The sequence below is a fragment of the Rana temporaria genome, chromosome 3 (assembly GCF_905171775.1).
Source record: "Rana temporaria chromosome 3, aRanTem1.1, whole genome shotgun sequence".
NCBI classification, from domain to species: domain Eukaryota; kingdom Metazoa; phylum Chordata; class Amphibia; order Anura; family Ranidae; genus Rana; species Rana temporaria.
The window spans coordinates 439,677,528-439,695,857 of NC_053491.1; the positions used below are offsets into that span (position 1 = coordinate 439,677,528).

Below are 18,330 nucleotides of genomic sequence, written 5' to 3' on the forward strand. Positions count from 1 at the left end.
TGGTCTTTATAAGTAGGGTCCCTTGTATCATAAATTACAGGGTTCTCACGTACAAGCTGGAACAGTTCTTCATTGTCAAGAACATCCCTAGGTCTCCTGGAAGCCATCTTTTCTACACTGAGGCCTCGTACACACAACCGTTTTTCCTCGACAGAATCCATCAAGAAACTTGCCAAGGAAAACGATCGTGTGTATGTTTTTCACAGAGAAAACTGTCGAGGAACTCGACGAGAAAAAAAGAGAACAATTTCTCTATTTCCTTGACGGGAGTCTCAATTTCCTCGTCGTGTTCCCCGTCAGGCTGGTATTCGACGAGAAACACATTTGTGTGTATGCATTGCTAAGAAACCCGCGCATGCTCAGAATAAAGTATGAGGCGGGAGCGCACCTTCTGTAAAAGTAGCATTTGTAATGGAGATAACACATTTTTCATGCTGTAACAGACTGAAAAGTGCAAGTCGTCTCTCACCAAACTTTTACTTAACACGCAGTAACATGAGATTAGCAAATGCAGCCCCAAGGGTTGTGCCAGTGGAATCGAACTTCCCCTGCCGTTGTATGTGTTGTACATCACCGCGTTTGAGAACGAGGAGATTTGGTCTTGACCGTGTGTACGCAAAGAAAGCTTGTCAAGTTTCTCGACAAGCCTAAGGCCTCGTGCACACAGCCGAGTTTTTCGGCAAAAACCAGCAAGAAGCTTGCTGGGTTGTTTTTTTTGCCGAGGAAACCGGTCGTGTGTACACTTTTCGACGAGGAAACCGACGAGGATCTCGTCGGGCCAAAAAGAGAACATGTTCTCTATTTCCTTGACGGCAATGGGAAAATTTGGCTCGCCGAGATCCTCGGCGGCTTCACAAGGAACTCGACGAGCAAAACGATGTGTTTTGCCCGTCGAGTTTCTCGGCCGTGTGTACGCGGCCTAACAAGGAATTCGTCGAGGAAAACGATGTGTCTTTTCCGCCGAGTTCCTCGGCCGTGTGTATGAGGCCTGAGAGCTGGCTAAGTGTACAATGCGCTGGCTAGGTAGAAAATGTGCCTTGGGAGGAGATTTTGAGCTGCAGGGATTGTCTGGCCAAAAAGCACACAGCAGACAATAGACTGGGGGTGGAGTATAGGGTTAAAATAAAGCCCTCCAAAGTCGGATCATGACAAAGACAGAGATACGACCTCTTTGCGAAATTTGTGATTTGAACATTGCAGTTTATAGCACTCACGTTGCACCAAAGACAGTTTATGGCATTCAAGTATTGTAGGAACTTTTTTTTGTAGTCACTGCGACAGACGCCATCTCTGTAGAAATAAAAACTATCTCTGTGCTCACGTGTTGCCTTTGTTTGTTGGCCAGCTTGGGCAGAAGGGTTCAGCAGGTCAAAACACTCCAGTGATTTCAGGTGTGATGACTAATGCCTCGTACAAACGATTGTTTTTTCTGTCGGAATAAACTCAGACGGTTTTTCCGACGGGATTCCGCTCAAGCTGTCTTGCATACACACGGACACACCAAATTCCGACCGTCAAAAACGCAGTGACGTACAACACTACAACGAGCCGAGAAAAATTAAGTTCAATGCTTCCGAAAATGCATCAAATTGTTTCCGAGCATGCGTGTTTTTTTCTGTGTCGGAATTTCATACAGACGAACGGAATTTTCCGATAGAAATTATTTTCTCTTTCTAAGGCCCCTTTCACACAGGGCGGATCAGTAATGATCCGCCCCGTGAACCTCCGCTTGCTCAGCGGGGATCGCTCCGTTGATCCCGCTGAGCCGGCGGATAACAGGGCGGTCACCGCACACTGTGGAGGGACCGCCCTGTCTTTTCTTCACTCTCCCCTATAGGGGGATCGGATGAACACGAACAGTCTGTCCCTGTTCACCCGATCCGATCTGCCAGAGGGATGGAAAAGTAGGTTGTTCCTCTGTCACACTTTGGCGGATCGGAGCGGGTCGGATATCAGCGGGCATATTACCGCTAATATCCGCGGCTCCATAGAGGAGCACATAGCGCCTGTTTAGGTCCGCCTAAAAAACTGACAGGCGGACCTGAACGGGCCACCCGTGTGAAAGAGCCCTTAGTCCGTCGGAATTTCCGACGGAAAAAGCCAGATGGGGCATACACGCGGTCGGAATATCCGATGAAAAAATTCCATCTGACTTTTTTCATCAGGAATTCCGACTGTGTGTACGTTGCATAAGTGACTCATCTCCTGGTGCTATCAGTGAGGCATCTGCATATCCATGGCAAGATGGAGACCTGAAATGTCCAACCAGAAAGCTGCAGCTGAGATTCCAGCAAATGACTTTCTGTGACCTCCGAGAATGACTTAGGCTCAGATTCTCGTAGGAGATACGACGGCGTATCTCCAGATACGCCGTCGTATCTCTGAGTCTGAGCCGTCGTATCTTGGCGCCTGATTCAAAGAATCAGATACGCCAGAATTTGTATAAGATACAACCAGCGTAAGTCTCCTACGCCGTCGTATCTTAACTGCATATTTAGTCTGGCCGCTAGGGGCGTGTACGCTGATTTACGCCTAGAAATATGTAAATCAGCTAGATACGCCTATTCACGAACATACGCCCGGCCGATGCAGTACAGATGCACTGTTTACGTTAGGCTTTTCCCGGCATAAAGTTACCCCTGCTATATAGCAAAGGGAGGAATAAGTTGCACTGCTATATGAGGCGTAGATGAGGCGTACCAATGTTAGGTATGGCTGTCGGAACAGCGTCAAATTTTTCACGTTTTACGTCGTTTGCGTAAGTCGTTCGCGAATAGGGCTGGGCGTCATTTACGTTCACGTCCAAAGCATTGGCTTCTTGTGGGTTAATTTGGAGCATGCGCACTGGGATACTTTCACGGACGGCGCATGCGCCGTTCGTAAAAAGCGTCATTTACGTGGGGTCACATTAAATTTACATAACACACGCCCACATCTTCCACATTTGAATTAGGCGGGCTTACGCCGGCCTATTTACGCTACGCCGCAACTTTGGTTTGGGAATACTGCACTTGCCTGTCAAAGTTGCGGAGGCGTAACGTAAATAGGATACGTTACGCCCGCACAAAGATGCGCACTTCTATGTGAATCCGGGCCTTAGTACTTTGTCTTCCATTGTAGTTAATTGTTCCATGGCCTGGAATAACTGAAACATTGCAAGCTGGAAGAGAAAGCATTGCCTCCCTTGTTTACACTAATCTCACAAGCCCACTGGCCATGTTCGTAACTGGAGGGTATAGAAACGCATTACCATTGAATACAGTGTCTTGGTTTACATTTCAATAGTACTGATTGTACTGAGAGTCCTATACCCAGGAAATGGAGAAATTCTAATTACTGAGCTCCACATTTACATTGGTAATGTAAATGTTACCAAACTAGTAACTATGTGTCAGGATGGTGACCTGTGGATATCAGGAGATATATTGTGTCCACAGGCCTGAGATGATAGTTGGCCATCTAGGTGTTTATGGGTTCCTGTAGACACATTCAAAATGTAATCCCATTGCTGTTTTTGTCCCCAAGGTGCCAGAGTTGTTGATCTTTCTTCTCATAAGCAAATACATGAATGCCTGGTCAAGTGGTCATGTTTATACATGAAGGTGTCCAAGTTGGCATCAACGGCAGTGTCCAATCTTTACTAATGATCCAATAAGCCAGAGCACTTCTTGAGACAATTGGGCCATGTTAACTAGCAAGTGACAAAGAGCACAGGAGAGCCTAAAGATGCCCATAGACGGTTCGAATCTTGGCCGGTTCAGCATGGACCAGCCGAGATCCAAACCACGTATGGACAGGCTGAATGTACCCAAGTTGATCAATCAATCAACTTGAGCACAACCAGCCTGTCAGATTTTGCAGGTGTGTTCTCCTGGCCTGGACTGCTCCCTCTGATTTACTAAAACTGAGTGCAAAATTTTGTGCAACTGTAATGGTAACAAATCAGCTTGTTCAATTAAAGTGGTTGTAAACCCATTTTTATAACTTTATGCTACAGGTAAGCCTATATTAAGGCTTACGTGTAGCTACCCTGGATATCTCCTAAACCTGCACGTCGTGTTTAGGAGATATCCCCGTGTCTGCATGTGCCAAAGTGATCGGCACATGATGCGCACTGAAGCAATGGCACGTGGTGCCGTTGCTTCAGTTAGATGTGCCGTTACCGGCAGCTCCTGCGCCAGTGTTGCCAACCTACCAGATTGAAATTTACTGGCACGACACCCGAAATTTACTGGCACAGCCACGTTTTTACTGGCATTTCACAAAAGTTACTAAATGACATTTTTAGGTGCAAGTTTCAGTATTTAGGCTACAAACAAGTACGCTAGGCAAATATCAATGTGATTTAAGGTAGATTTTAAGGTAAAAAAGCATATTTTTGTTATTTTCAATATAATAAGGACAAATTATTTAGTCACATCACCCCATGTCTCCGACCCCCTCTGCCACCAACACCCCCTGCCTTCACCCCCCTCTGCGTGCCACAATCTCCCTCTGCCTCCAATCTCCCCCTGCCACCAATCTCCCTCTGCCTCCAATCTCCCCCTGCCTCCAATCACCCCCTGCCCCCAATCTCTCCCAGGCCCCCTGCCTCTAATCACCCCTTGCCTCCATCCTCCCCTGCCTCCACCCCCCTCTGCGGAGCGACAATCTCCCTCTGCCTCCAATCTCCCCCTGCCACCAATCTCCCAATACCTCCAATCTCCCCCTGCCTCCAATCACCCCCTGCCTCCAATCTCCCCCAGGCTCCCTGCCTCCAATCACCCCCTGCCTCCATCCCCCTCTGCAGTGCCACCAACAGCCCCTGTCTCCATCCCCCACCCGCCACTTCTGCGGTGCCACCATCCCCCTCTGCGGTGCCACCAACACCCCCTGCCTCCAATCACCCCCTGCCACCAACACCCCCTGCCTCCAATCACCCCCTGCCACTAACACCCCCTGCCTCCAATATCCCCCTCTGCGGTGCCAACGCAGCCATCATCACCAACCCCCTGCCTCCAATCTCCATGCGCAATTCCAAGCCGAACCGTTTTCAGCTATTTTTACTGGCACATTCCCACAACCACGGACATTTACGAACAGGGGAAAAAAGTGCCAGTTTTTACGAACTGTCCTGCACCCATGCACGGGAGTGACGTTATCGTGGCTCCAGCCAATCACAGCACCAGAGCCACAATACCCGGAAGTAAGCTCCGGGAGAGATGTCCGTGGCCGGAGGGGGGATCGAGGATGGCTTTGGGGGCTTCGATCTAAGGTAAGTAATACATAATGAGCTAGTATGAAAAAGCTGATTTGTTTCTATGCAGAGCTGCACCAGATTTTGCACTCTAAAGTTTTAGTACATCAATCCCAATGGCTCAGAGGGAACCCGTGGTTGTATGAAAGAAAATTGCTCTGTCTATTGCTGGCTTTAGTTGTGTCCACCCAGAAATCATTTTTTGGGGGAAGCAATTCCAATGATTCGATATCCAACACAGCAGATCTCTATTCCCTTTGAGATCATTCTACTGGTATTCATAATCTCAACGATGGTCACCAGATCTATTTTATTTATTTAAAGTGGGACTTCAGTCTTATAACTGTTTTATTCAACGCACATCAAAGATCAGCTTAATGTACATAATATTGTCATTGTATATTATCATTGTGTATTAAGATATCATATGTCTTCTGTAAAGGTCTAGCTTGTAATTATCAATGTACAGGGCCTTGAAACTCTCTAGCTGGTAGAGACACATCCCCAAAAAGACTTGCAGCTGTAATTGCAACAAAAGGGGGTTCTACTAAGTATTGACTCAGGGGGGCTGAATACAGATGTACCCACACTTTTCACATATTTAAATGTGAAAACCATTTATCATTTTCCTTCCACTTCACAATTATGTGCCACTTTGTGTTGGTCAATCGCATAAAATCCCAATAAAATACATTTGCGTTTTTGGTTGTAACATGACAAAATGTGTAAAATATCAAGGGGTATGAATACTTTTTCAAGGCACTGTCTATTGGGTAACTATTTTTGCACATTACATATTTAGGCTCTGCTTCCTGCTGGAGGAAGTTGCACCTCTGTGCCTTACTGATCCACTTCTCTTGCAGCAAATCTATTAAAAAATTGCAATATTGAAGAGACTGAAACGCTCACATTTATTGTGGCAGCTAAAAAAAAAAGCAGGGACCTGTTAACAGCAACTTTCCTTTGTATTTGCATTTTTTTTGCACGTGTGGTCAAATGCTTGCTTTTTTAACCACAAGTGTATAAATGGGCTCTGCATGTAGTTATTTATGTTGTTTTTGTGTTTGCATTCACCGCACTGTTCTTATATGGTAATGACTAAGCTCTAACAATTGCGCTAAATGCCTCTACATTTTTGTACCCCGCTCCATCTGTCAAAGCACTTGTCACATCTGCTTCAATCAAAAGATTTTTGGAAGTGCAGCCGTCCGGAATCATTTCCTTATGTCACTGTTCTTTTAGGTGCCTCTGTGTCAAATGGCATATGTACTATTCTTTATGTTAACCGCTTACCGACCAGCCCCCGGCATTATACTGCGGCAGGTCGGCATGATCCTACGAGCTGTTGTAGCTGTACGTTGGCTCCCTTAAGCAGGATTGCAGGGCGGTGATGCGTGGGAGTGCCGATGCACGTGGCCGGGGTGACCACCGGCCACGGGCGATCGCGGGCACGAGAGTCAGAACAGGGACGTGTGTGTGTAAACACACAAACCCTGTTCTGTGAGAAGAGGAGAGACAGATTGTGAGTTCCTACTAGCTAGGAACAGCAATCTGTCATCTCCTCCTAGTCAGTTCCATCTTTCTACAGTTAGAACACACACTAGGGAACACAGTTAAATCCCTGTGCTGTCAGAGGAGAGGAGCCATATCGTTTGTTCCTACTAAGTAGGAAAAATGATCTGTCTCGTCTCCTAGTCACTCCCATCCCCCCACAGTTAGAACACACTGAGGGAATACACAAGTAACCCCTTGATTGCCTCCTAGGGTTAACCCCTTCCCAGCCAGTGACATTTACACAGTAATCAGTGCATGTTTATAGCACTGATCACTGTATAATTGTCAATGGTCCCAAAAAAGTGGCAAAACTGTCCACTCTGTCTGCCATTAAGTCGCAGTCCTGATAAAAAAAATCGCAGATCACCAACATTACTAGTAAAAAAATAATAATAATAAAAATGCCATAAATCTATCCCCCATTTTGTAGACGCTATAACTTTTGTGAAAACCAATCAATATACGCTTATTGCAATTTTTATTAACAAAAAATATGTAGAATAATACATATTGACCCAAGCTAAAAATTTAAAAAAAGAAAAAAAATTAGGGATATTGATAATAGCAAAAAGTACAAAATGTTGTGTTTTTTTTTAAAGTTTACGCACTTTTTTGTTTATAGCGCAAAAAATAAAAACCACAGAGATGATTAAATACCACGAAAAGAAAGCTCTATTTGTGAGAAAGAAGGGACGTCAATTTTGTTTGGGTACAGCGTCGCATGACTGCGCAATTGTCAGTTAAAGCAACGCAGCGCTGTATTGCAAAAAATGGCTCTGTCATTGAGCAGCCAAATCTTCCGGGGCTGAAGTGGTTAATGTAGCTTGTAATGTATTTTTGTTTTCCTTTCTAAAATGTATTATATTTTAATTATGTACATTTTTACTTCAACGTTTTATTTTTAGTTATTGTTATTTTAATTAAAAAATGTACTTCCATTTTTCTTTGTTTATTTTAATTATTGTTATTATTTTTATATTCATCAGGCTACCCCTCTAATCAGTGAGATGAAAGGGCCTTGTGCCTTGAAAGGCCTTGAAAGCTTCCGATGCCTTGAAAGCTTCCGATGCCTTGAAAGCTTCCGATGATTTTTACTATAGTTAGAAATTCAAAGTGTTCTTATTTGTGTTATTTTTGACCCTTAAATGTACTATTATTCCTAAATGCCTAAGTTTACAACTATTGGTGTGTTGGTGACGAAAATCAGGATAGGTCCTCTCAGTTTAAAGAACTTTTTAAATAAGTGGAATTTTAAAGTGGAACTCTATCCCAAATTTTTTTTTTTTAGCATAGGAAAGGATTCTAACTTTTGGTGGACTATTATTGCTGTCTCGATCCCTTATGTTGTACAGGGTGGGCCATTTATATGGATACACCAAAAACAAAAGTTGGATTCAAAATGGCCGACTTCAAAATGGCCACCATGGTCACTACCCATCTTGAAAAGTTTCCCCCCTTACATATACTAATGAACCACAAACAGGAAGTTAATATCACCAACCATTCCCATTTTATTAAGGTGTATCCATATAAATGGCACACCCGGGTGGATCCATATAAATGGCCCTCCCTGTATTTGTATTCGCCTCATTGGGGTGGATTCAGAAAGCAATTGCGTCTGTGTAACCATAGTTATGCAGCGCAATTGCTTACTTGCGCCGGCGTTTCGAATGCTCCTGATTCAGGAACCTCGATACGCCGACTGCAGCCTAAGATATGACTGGCATAAGGCTCCTTATGCCGTCGTATCGTAGGCTGCATTCTTACGCAGGCCGCTAGGTGGCGTTCCCGTAGTGGTCAGCGTATAGTATGCAAATTGCATACTAACGCTGATTCACAACCCTACGCGAGCCCTGCGTACGCAGTTTACGTAGTTTCCGTTTGTCGGGTTCCGCGTAAGGCTGCTCCTGCTATTAGCAGGGGCAGCCAATGCTACGTATACCCGTCGTTCCCGCGTCGCGAATTTAAAATTTAACGTCGTTTGCGTAAGTGAATCGTGAATGGCGCTGGACGCCATTTACGTTCACTTTGAAGCAAATGACGTCCTTGCGACGTCATTTGCCGCAATGCACGTTGGGAAAGTTTCCCGACGGAGCATGCGCACTACGTTCGGCACGGGAACGCGCCTAATTTAAATGATCCACGCCCCCTACGGGATCATTTAAATAATGCGCCCTTACGCCGGGCAGTTTTAAGGAGCGCCCGCGCAAATTACGTAGCTACTGCTTTATGAATGAAGCGTAGCGCAGATAATTTGCGTAGGCGCAGGGTAAAAACGGTACGCTGCGCCTCCGTAAGAAGTGCGCAGCGGTACCTGAATCTACCCCAATGTTCTTATCATTTCCTCTGCATCGAATGCCAGTACTTTTCTTTTTGTCAATGTATTATATTTTAAGCATTTACATTTTTTCAGTTATTTTAATGTTTTATTTTAATTAGTGTTACTTTATTTTGTTTTATTTTAATTATGGTTATTTTATTTTTACTTTTATTTTATATTTTTTTTATATTATTCTTATGTTTAATGTTAATTAAATTCTAATTTCAATTTTGTTGTTAATGTATTTTTTTTGTTTATAACGTTTATTTCCAAAAAGTTCTAAATAAAGTAATACACTTTTAAGACACATCCCTTCGTCGGGTTGCCCATGGAGTCAGTGAGATGAAAGAGCCTTGTGTCGTGAAAGCTTCCTATGATTTTCTCTATAGTTCACATAAGAAGCAATTGTGGTGATCACTATAGAATTTGTTTTTAAAGATTGAAATTGGTCTTGCCATTGTTGAGTTATCTGCAGTGTAAACTCAGTGATTGTGGTACATTTCATTAACCCAACAACACCATCGTGGGATGCCGAACAGAAGCTGCACATGGCTGTGAGCTCCTGACATGGCATTATTTCTGAACACTGCAGAAAAACGGAAAATTTTTATCAGTACTTACCGTAATTTTCCTTTCCTGATGGACTCCATGGCAGCCTACGTGTGGGTTAACCCCGCCTACTCTCTAATGCTATAGGACCCCCTACCCTATAAATTTGAGCTCACCGGTAGAGACTGTGTTCCGTAACTAGCCTACTCTAGACCGATGGGGGGGAACTCCGGCTGCCATGGAGTCCATCAGGAAAGGAAAATTACGGTAAGTACTGATAATAAATTTTCAGTTTTCCTGACAGACTCCATGGCAGCCTACGTGTGGGAAATAACTAGCCAATCCACACGGGTGGGTATGATGAACAGAAATACATTTAATTTGACCTGTCATATAGGAAGTGAAAGAAAAAGTGCAGACCTTGCCAGCCGTTGATGCGTCCACCTTCAGGCATACCGTGGCAACCTTCTTTCCAACACTGGGGTATACACTGCCATAAAAATCTACAAGCCAGCTTGTAGCTCAGCCCCGGGCTGTACCGCATGGATGATATGCCAAAAACTCTGGAAACATTCCGAACGGACGCCAGCAGGAACAAACGTGATGTAGGTCCATGAGGAGGACAAAAAAGGAACACAGTCTCTACCCGTGAGCTCAAACTTATAGGGTAGGGGGTCCTGTAGCATTAGAGAGGAGGCGGGGTTAACCCACACGTAGGCTGCCATGGAGTCTGTCAGGAAATTATTCCACATGGCCACATACACTAAGGTGACCAGATTTTTAAAATGAAATCCGGGACATATTTATTTTTTTACTAGTAATGGCGGCAATCAGCGACTCTCTGCCCGTCGCCGCCCACCTCAAAGCCTGTCAAGTCTTACTCTCCGGCCCCGGCTACTACTGGGTGGGGTGCGAAGGAAGATCAGTGCGCCAGGGAAGGCAAGGAGATGAGCAGGCAGGCGGCTGGCCGGGACTTAAGCCAAGGCAGAAGAACTTGCGAGCGGAGCGGAAGGGGCATGCGCCCAAAACGGAAGAAATATTCCCTCCGCTCCAATCAGCACATGATCATCAGAAAGGGGCACAGATAATGGAAAAAATACACCCCCCTAAACTAGTAGGAGCGGCAGAGCGGGGGTGTGTAATTCAGATTTTTTTTTTTTATTCTGCACTCACTCTGTTCGAAATTGCCCCAGCCCCTGTTCAAATCCAATCTGGGGACAAAACCAGGGACATACTTGGTCCGGGGACAGTGTCCTCAATCCGGAGGAACTGTCCCCGGAAACCGGGGATGTCTGGTCACCCTAACATACACTCACCAGACACTTTATTAGGTACACCTGTTCAATTGCTTGGTAACACACATGATATATTTACTGTATATATATGTTTCCTCATGCCTAGTGTGGTATTTCCCATAATGGAAGCAATAAAAAGAGAAGAGGATACTTTCTCATACAGGTACATGGTACAGCAGACACATATCGGGAATATGAAATGTTGGGTTTACATATTTTTCATACATGTGAAAGTACCCTCTGATTGTACGTATATTACTTTTAGATTAAATTGCACTGAAGTCTAAACATGTGGACCTAAATCAAATTCAGTATATTTAAAAAACGGTCATATTAAAAATAAATTGCGATTGGATATAATTAATTTTTTTTTCATTTTCTAAAGATTTTCCCGATTTTTTTTTTCTTTCAATGCTTATGTTTTGATTGTACAATTGTTTTCATTTTTTTTATATTTGTAGATTGTGTAATCACATTGTAGGAAGCTTTGCTTTACTTCTTGCAGTAAAATAATTCCCGATTTAACGATTGTCCAGGGTCACATTTTTGCAGATTGGATGAAAATTTCTGGTTGGCCTATAAGTTGCATAAAATGATTGGATTTCTATTGTTTTAAAAAACAGTAATTTTATATTCAAATAATATTCCTATTAAAATCCTATTGCGGTTTTATGCACGTGTCCAACTTCCCCATATTAAAAATTGTGTCTGTTCCCATCTCAGCACTGGTGCGTTGTGCAAACTACACTATGACATTTTAGTGCACTGGTAGGCTTATAGAAACTGCTGGCCTTGGTCCATGGCGATTAACCCCATCCACTCCAAATTCTAAATTTAAAAATGCATTAACCACTTGAAGACCAGGCCTTTTTCTGGCACTTTTTGTTTACATGTACAAATCAGTATTTTTTTTGCTGGAAAATTACTTAGAATCCCCAAACATTATTATTATTATTTTTTTTTTAAAGCAGAGGCCTTTGAGAATAAAATGGTGGGTGTTGCAAGTCTTTATGTCACAAGGTATTCGCAGTGTTTTTTTCAAATGACACTTTTTTAATTTTAATACACAATATATAATCCAATTATTTGATAACATATAAACCATGGGCCATATTCTCAGAAGAGTTACGACGGAGTATCTCAGGAAACTCCGTCGTATCTCTGTTTTTTGACCCGCGTATCTATGCGAGTGATTCCTAGAATCATTTTCGCATAGATACGCTGAAGATCCGACATGTGTAAGTCACTTACACTGTCGGATCTTAAATGTAATTCGTCGCCGGCCGCTAGGTGGCGTTTACGTTCAGGTCTCATTTGTTTATGCAAATGAGCCTGATACGCCGATTCACGAACTAAATCGCGTCGCGTAACCGTCGCTTACATCGTTTGCGTAAACGTAAAGTTACCCCTGCTATATGAGGGGTAACCTTACGCCAGTCCCACGTATTCCATGTTATGTATGGCGTCGGGTCCGCGTCGTCTTTTCCCATCGGGTACGTCGTTTTCCTAAGTCGTTCTTGAATACGACTTTACGTCAATGACGCACATGTCGGCGTCATTGACGTTTTCTGTCGAGAACTGGAGCATGCGCACTGGGCTATTTTTAGCCCGGCGCATGCGCCGTTCGATCGGCACGGGGGCGCGATTAATTTAAATATAAGCTGCCCCCTTTGAATTACGCGGGGATACGCCGGGCCTTTTACACCACTTGCTCCAGTAAGTTGCGGCGGCGTAGTGTAAATAGCTTACGCGATGCCGCCGCAGAAAGTACGAGAATATGGCCCCATGTCACGCTTTAAAATTGTGCATGCCCGTGCAATCGCGACAAACTACTGTACGTACATTTTATTATTCATAGGTGACATGTTTTAAAGCCTTTACAGGTTACCACTTTAGATCAACACAGGAGGTCTGGTGCTAGAATTACTGCCCATGATCTGAGTGATTGCTGTCTGCGCCCGTGCAGGACCGATGCGTGCGTTCGCCTTTGTGCAAGGAAGGACGGGGTACGTTTTATTATTTTGTTTTTTTTTCTTTTTTTTTTACACTGTCCCTTTAATTTTTTTTTTTTTATCAAAGGGAATGTAAATATCCCCTGTGATAGCAATAGGCAGTGACAGGTACTCTTTACTCTATTAGATCTCAGATCAATCCTCTGCCTTTTAGGCCCCATTCACACGAGGTGGACTCCGTTGCTACTTATTGGTTAATGTTTTTGTTAAAGTTAAGGAAGGGAAAACCAAGTTAGTGCCAATTAGTCGCAGTCAACGGAACGACACATAACTATTGCTTGCTATACCATGAGCAGGCGTTTCATGAGCATTATTGAAGCTCCGCAAACTCCTGTCAAAGGTGCGCGCATTTTACGATTTTACAGCAACTGTTTTTGGCTTCAGACGTTTTTTTCTACAGTCGATAAAATCTCCATATATGATAAAAATAATAAAAAAAATATTGTAATAAAATAAAATAATAATAATAATAAAATAATAATAATAATAAAATAAAATAGCTTTTTATTATTTATTTATTATCATTTATGGAGATTTTATCGACTGTAGAAAAAAACGTCTGAAGCCAAAAACAGGCGTTTCATGAGCATTATTGAAGCTCCACAAACTCCTGTCAAAAGTGCGCGCATTGCAGCGCCCAGCGTTGCTCACGTGGTTGCATCAAAATTGACCCGACATGTGCCGTTTGCCAGGCTTTGCCACTCACCAAATGCTTCCATTGATGTTAATGTAAACGCACTAAAAACGTGTCACAAATGTCCATGTGGTGTTTACAGCATATTTAACCACTTGCTTTCCAGCCCATTGTCAAAATACGTCCTGTTTTTAAAGATGGATATCTCAGTAACGGCAGCAGCTGCTGTCACAACTGAGGTATCCATCTTTAGTGCCGACGGTCCTGTACATGATAACGGCGGTCTCCGCGGCGGATTCGCCGCGAGATCGCCGTTATCGGTGGCAGGAGAGGGCCCCCCCCCTCCCGCCGCTGTCCCGCGCCCTCCGCCGCTTACCGGAGCCGTCGGTAGCGGCGGAGGGGATCGCGACCATCCGGCAGCTGAGCGGGGACGAGACTGAAGGAAAAATCTCCTTCGCCCGTCCCCCATAGCTCTGCTGGGCGGAAGTGACGTCAAAACGTCTTAAAGAGACATTTTTTTTTTTGTCATTTGAAAAAATGACATTTCCAAATTTTTTTTTTTTTTTTTTGCATTTAAGCCCAAATATGAGATCTGAGGTCTTTTTGACCCCAGATCTCATATTTAAGAGGACCTGTCATGCTTTTTTCTATTACAAGGGATGTTTACATTCCTTGTAATAGGAATAAAAGTGATAATTTTTTATTTTTTTTATTTCAGTGTTAAAAATTGTAAAATAAGTAAAAATAAATGCGAAAAGCAAAAAAAATTTTTTTTAAAGCGCCCCGTCCCGACGAGCTCGCGCGTAGAAGCGAACGTATACGCGAGTAACGCCGACATATGAAAACGGTATTCAAACCACACAAGTGAGGTATCGCCGCGATCGTTAGAGCGAGAGCAATAATTTTAGCCTTAGGCCTACTCCGTAACTCAAAAAATGCAACCTGTAGAATTTTTTAAACGTCGCCTATCAAGATTTTTAAGGGTAAAAGTTTGACGCCATGCCACGAGCGGGCGCAATTTTTAAGCGTGACATGTTGGGTATCATTTTACTCGGCGTAACATTATCTTTCACAATATATAAAAAAATTGGGCCAAATTTATTGTTGTGTTATTTTTTAATTTAAAAAAGTGATTTTTTTTCCAAAAAAAGTGCGCTTGTAAGACCGCTGCGCAAATACGGTGTGACAAAAAGTATTGCAATGACTGCCATTTTATTCTCTAGGGTGTTAGAAAAAAATATATATATAATGTTTGGGGGTTTTAAGTAATATTCTAGCAAAAAAAATTGTTTTAGTCTCGTAAACACTGAATCTGAAAAACAGGCTTAGTAACGAAGTGGTTAAGATGTGTTTAGAAAGCAAGCCGAGATGATAATACAATACAATTCATGCAATAAAAAAACATAGACGTGTTTACAGTGTGTGTAAGGTGCGTTTTGTGGTGCGTTTCATTAGAAGTGAATGGAGGCAATTGCAAAGCGGCAATGGCTGCAAACTTTGCAGGCAGCATTATTTTTGTCTTGCAGCAACGCAAAGCACTGCTAAGGTTGCAGTGTGACTACCTCTATCCGCTCCCTACTGTAACAATTCTGTGTGGCATTGATAGGCGTTCGGGGAGCGTTAAAAACACGACCCAAATGCCTATTTTAAACGCAAGTGTGAAAAAGCCCTTAACGCATTAACGTGGTAGTAAACTACAGCCTTTAAAAAAAAATGCAATGACAAAATGTGCTTGTATGCATTGCATACTAGCACATTATGAAATGCTTACTCCAGAACGAAGCCCTACAGCGGTGCGCCGTCACCGCTGACAGGGCTTCCATCTTCACCTGATCTTCCTTCTTGGTTCCTGTGCTCCAGCTGTCTGATTGGCCGAGCCGCTATGACATCACTCCAACGCATGTGCACAGGGGTCATGGTCGCAGCACAGAGCGGGTATGCCGTCCCTTCAGAGCGCATTTGCGCTGGTGACGTTATTGGCTGCATGCAGTGTGAATATGTCCTTAAAGGGGGGTACCACCCGCAATTTTTTTTTTTTTTTTAAGTCAGCAGCTACAAACACTGTAGCTGTTGACTTTTAATAAGGACACTTACCTGTCCTACTTTCCTGCGATGTCAGCCCCCCCCCCCTGAAACCGATCCCTTGATCCTAGCAGCACCGCCATCCTTAGTAAGGTAAGGGAAACTTCACTGCCCGTTTCCTACTGCGCATGCGCGAGCCGCGCGGCTATTTGTGAATGGGCCGGCTGCTCTCTGGGATACACACAGTTCCCAGAAGGCAGCGCGCCCCATTCACCAGAAGACACCATGACTAGGACGGAAGAAGACTCACTGCGGACGATGAAGAGGCAGATTACGGAATTCTGCATAGCAAACACTATTTCTGGTAAGTAAAAAAAAAACGTTTTTTTCAAAAAATGTTTCCAATTTTTTTTTTAGGATTGTTGGTAAAAATAATTCAGGGTGGAACTCCACTTTAACTGCAAGTTTAGGACATATTCACTGTATCTACAGGTAAGCCATATTATATGCTTATAAAGGAAAAAATACTAATGCGCAAACCAATAAAAAGAGATAGAGGGATGCTAATAAGTAGCTGCCAACATTAAGGGGTGTTCTCACACTAAAAATAAATATGACACTCTGATTGGACATTATGTTCATTTACTTCCTGCACTAATGATCACCTTTTAGCGCTCATTTGTGCTTATTGCATTTCATTCCATTCGAATGGCGCCACCCTTTGGGCTGATTATGCAAATTCCCCTTCTCATAACTTGCTTCTGAACCTTCCCCTTTTTTTCCCTGTCGTTAAAGCGTACACACGACCGTTTTTCACGACAAGAAAAACGACAACGTGAAAAACGACAAGATAAAATAGAGCATGTTCTAAATTTTTAATGCCAAATTTTCTCGTCCAGAAAAATGCTCTGGAGCCTACACACGACCGTTTTAACGACCAATTTAAAAAATTGCATTTTTCGTGTGTACATGGGAACAAAATACATTTTTTTTTTCAGTGCAACTAAACATATCTTTTTTACAATAACTGTTTTTATTATGGTGAAAAAACATCTGCTCCAAAAAGAGAGACAGGAGTTTATGAAAATTGGTGATAACCGGTGTTGTTGCCCATAGCAACCAACTTTATCAATTCATCGGAAACAAAGATGCTTAACTGCCTAGCTACAGCAGAGGAAGCAGTTGTTTCTAGCAACCAGATTCCTTAATTGGTCAGAAAGAGGAAACCCAACTGGTTGCCCCAAGGTATCTGAAGAACTAGTGTGGACAAAAGATCGCGCTGTTATCCCAAAAGAACCTGAAGGACTAGCGTGGACAAAAGATCACGCCGTTAGCCCAAAAGAACCTGAAGGACTAGCGTGGACAAAAGATTGCGTCGTTAGCCCAAAAGAACCCGGAGGACTATCGTGGACAAAAGATTGCGCCGTTAGCCCAAAAGAACCTGAAGGACTAGCGTGGACAAAAGATCATGCCGTTAGCCCAAAAGAACCCGAAGGACTAGCGTGGACAAAAGATCGCGCCGTTAGCCCAAAAGAACCTGAAGGACTAGCGTGGACAAAAGATTGCGCCGTTAGCCCAAAAGAACCTGAAGGACTACCGTGTACAAAACATCCCACCGGTTGCCCAAAAGAACCTGAAGGACTACCGTGCACAAAACATCCCACCGGATGCCAAAAGAACCTGAAGGACTACCATGTACAAAAAATCCCACCGGATGCCCAAAAGAACCTGAAGGACTACCGTGTACAAAAATCCCACCGGATGCCTAAAAGAACCTGAAGGACTACCGTGTACAAAAATCCCACCGGTTGCCCAAAAAAAAACGGAAGGATTTCCATGGACAAAAGACGCAATTTGCTTCATTTTTTTTCTCTTCATTCCAGTTTTCATTAATCAGCCCCAACCAATCTGCAGAAAAAACCCAACTACTTCTCCCGCTAATCTATCTATTGTGCCAATCCCGGGATGAGGTAATGCTCCTCCATCAATTAGTCCTTTCCCGACAAGAGGTGACAAGTGGCCACAGTCATGGGAAAAGACGGTTCAGCAGGTTCAGGAGAAGTAAGGCAGCGCTTACACTCTACTATACTAGAACTCTATGGAAGGTATTCCACATCTGGATTGAATATCACCCTAGGAGCCCTGGATGGATGCTGGTTTAGGGGGACGGTGAACATTTTACTTGCATTCCATCGCAATGTGCTGCAGGCTGTCAGGGGAACAAGAGGAAAACTCCATGAAAAGTTTGGTGGAGAGATGGACAAAGGCATGCAATGAAGTAGTGGGGACCTACCTTGCACAGCAAAGTTTTGTCTGCTAAATCCAAAGTTCAGAGGAGGAGAGAGAGGAGACCCCAGCCCTGTGCCTGCTCCAGGCAGCAGATAAGACTGAGACCTCCTCCTGTAGGGATCCAGCTCAGCTCTGCCCAGCCCATCCTCTATGCTGCTTACATATGAAAAGCCTGCCCAGCTTGCCTGTCCTCATATATCAAGCTATCCTTCCTCAACCCTTGTCTGTATCTGCTCAGCGTCCTCCCCCTGCTCGCTCACACACAACCTCCTCTTCTCTTACTTTACATCAACCTTTCTAACTGGGAGGAACCCTAGAAATAGTTTTCAGGTCCTAGGGAACCCCTGCTAATAATTACTACATGTACAACTCATGGTGCATTAGTGGGGAGAGTCAGTTAATAAAAAAAAGAGCAAAAA

General features: G+C 43.6%; 1 protein-coding gene across 1 annotated transcript in view; it reads right to left on the minus strand.

Annotated features, from left to right (window-relative positions):
- The window catches only part of LOC120933294 (sphingosine 1-phosphate receptor 1-like), a 40,535-nt gene extending 22,419 nt beyond the window's left edge, over positions 1 to 18,116 (minus strand). The window contains exon 1 of the mRNA XM_040346423.1: positions 17,916 to 18,116. The gene's annotated coding sequence lies outside the window, so the exon portion shown is untranslated. The remainder of the gene's footprint in view (positions 1 to 17,915) is intronic.
- Positions 18,117 to 18,330: the final 214 nt, after the last annotated feature.